Source organism: Marmota marmota, unplaced genomic scaffold, assembly GCF_001458135.2.
Source record: "Marmota marmota marmota unplaced genomic scaffold, marMar, whole genome shotgun sequence".
NCBI classification, from domain to species: Eukaryota; Metazoa; Chordata; class Mammalia; order Rodentia; family Sciuridae; genus Marmota; species Marmota marmota.
The window spans coordinates 8,338,603-8,341,424 of record NW_026000242.1 but is presented as its reverse complement, the minus strand read 5'-3'; positions in this window follow the sequence as shown (position 1 = coordinate 8,341,424).

Sequence of the window (2,822 nt, the reverse complement as noted above, 5' to 3'; positions counted from 1 at the left end):
ACCCCGCCCCCTGGCGCTGGCGTTCGGCGGCGCGCCCGCGCCACCTAGGGGCGGGGCCAAGGGGAGGGGCGTATGCAAATATGTTTATGTTAAAATCGGTCTTCGCTTTCCCCAGATCAAGGAAAAAGTGTTCTCTAGGGCGCTTGGAGTGTGGGGGTTCAGGCTCCAGGGGGCGGGTCTAGCTTCCCGAACACCTTTATTAGGAATGTTTACAGCAATCGCTGTACGTATCAAACCGTCGACTGGAGGACCTCCCTAGGAGGTTCCTCTGCCCGGTATACCGTGTGCATCTGGCCTGGAAACCAGTCATTGCAAATTTCCGTCACTCACCTTGCACGAAGGAATAGATCTTTGGGAAACCGGGCTGTGCGGGAGTAGAGAGTGAGAATGCAGGTCCCCGGATTGACAAAACAATCTGGGAGAAGTGCATGCGTGCTTTGCACGTCCGGCGGAGCGGGAGAGCCTGTTCAACAACCTAGCGGCGGACTTGGGGATAGTTGAGAGATTGGAACCGTGGAGTCGGGTTCTGGGATTTTCGAGTCCCTGTCATTACGGTATATTCTCGAGAAAAGCACAACGAGGAGGGTACACTCAGGCTCCCCAGCTTGTTAAGGGTCTCCTCCCTGGTTTTAATATGTATATGTATGTGTGTGTTTAATATATTTGTGGCATATGTGAAATATATTTAAGATTAAACGCTCACAACAAAAATTCTACCCTGTCAAGGCTTCCGGGGGAAGGCTGGTGTGGAGTAGGGGGGATGCTGAGAAGGAAGGGTCTACCATTTCCTCCCTCAAGACTCAAACCCACTCCCTCCTCCTTTACTCCCCCAGACCTTCCTAAAGCGACTGGACACCAACAGGTGCTTTCAGCTTCCCGGGTCTCTGGGAGAGGTTCTCCTGCTGAAGTGACTTGCATCTTTGGACTCACTCTGCCTCCCTCAAATTACCTTTGTTTTCTTTCCAACCAAGCAGCCGGCTCTCTTGTTTGTCTGCTTTTTAATTACTTATTTTCTTCCCCTCTAGAAGATCGTGTGCGCTCTGACCCTCTGTTGCTCAAGCATCAAATTGAAGGACGAGCCATATTAAGTGTAAAGGTTTATAATAATTTAAGTATTCATAGAATGCAGAACAATAAGATGTAGGAAATACAATTTGCATAATAAATATCAATATCACAACAGCTAAAACAAACCATGACAAATTATCTGTGGCTAAATGACCAAGAGATTACTGAATGTAAATTGCTAAATCTGAGCTATAGTATAGAAAAGCTGCACCCAGTGACTTCTCTAGCCCTCTGACCTCCTTTTGCTAAAAAAAAGAATAAATAAATAATAAAATATATAAAAAACGAAGTCATGATCTGCCAACCCACCAAATGAGTTACACTTTCAAACAGCCTCCTATTATCCATTATGCATAAACTAATTTCGATACTGCCCTGTCTTCCCAGCCCTGGATATTCTGCTCTGTAATTACAGGCCCGGATGCAGGAACTGCAGGCAGTCCTCCAGAAGTGCGGAGAGTTCCAGTAGGCAAATCGCAGCACATGAGGCAGGAAACCAACACCACATGGTCACCAGGTCTGCAAATGCCCTAATGCAAGTGTCCAGACTGCAAACCTTACCTATGCTTTATCACCTCTGGATATGAAGCCGCCTAGTTCAGAAATGATGCAAAGCAGAGTCCTGTCAAAATCAGAATTAAAAATTTGAGGGTATATATACATGTGCTGAAAGTGATGTGGAAACTATAAAATCAGGTCTTATGTGCCAGGAACACTAGCACAGGGCCTAGAACACAGTAATAGTAATATTTGCTGTTATTATTACTACTATTCTTGTATTTATTGAGTTCTTATTAGTATTTTGCATGCAAAATCTCATTTAATCCTTGGAACAATCTCCAAGGTGCATACTATTATTATCTCCTATTTTATGTTTTTTAAACATGGTAGAAAGATTAAGCAACAACCCTGAGCTCACAGTTTCTAAGTTGCAGATAGAGCCTGTGCAATTAACCAATATGCTGTACTGGGCCTCAATAAGTATCTGTTAAGTGAATGAATAAATTTCGCATTACAATGTATGAATAATAAGCAAAGGATAGTTATATTTTTAACATAAGGTGAAAATATGCCAGCAACCCAGAAACATTTTTTAAAATAACAGAATTGCAATATACTCCTAAGGAAAATCATTCCTCGTGAGGCTGAATCTCCAAGAGAATCTAGCCAGGCCCCATTCCTCCCACACTCAGAACACAGTATGGGGACATTGGAAGATGTGGAGTGTTTTCATCTCTCTTCATTCTCTTGGCACATCAAGTGAACACCTACTCAAATTTCCAGTTGGCAAAGAACAACATGGGACATTTCTATAGGAAATGCTAATGCTGTATGACTTACCTCACTAGAGGAATGCAAATAGCTTTAGAAATTTCCACAGAAACGCCACCTGTGCCATAAGATTAAAGAACCCACACATCCAATTTCCCAGGTACAGAAACTGAGTCCTGGCACACCTTTAGCATTGGGATCTCCATAGAAATAATCAGAGGTGAGAATTTAGGATTAAGCTGTTGCTACTCTATCCACTAGCCATGCTCCTCTCCCACCCCCAGCTCTTTCACACTAACGATGTCGCCAAGTGATTTAACATATGGAACATGTGAAGAACGTATCAAATTCCCACAGCCGCTAAGTACAAGTTATGACTACTCTGGCTTTCTCATAGTAAAGCTCGTCATTTTCTGCTCCATGGACTAGAACTCCTCGCCAACTACAAGTTCCAACTATTTTTCCCCTTGCTGCATGGATTT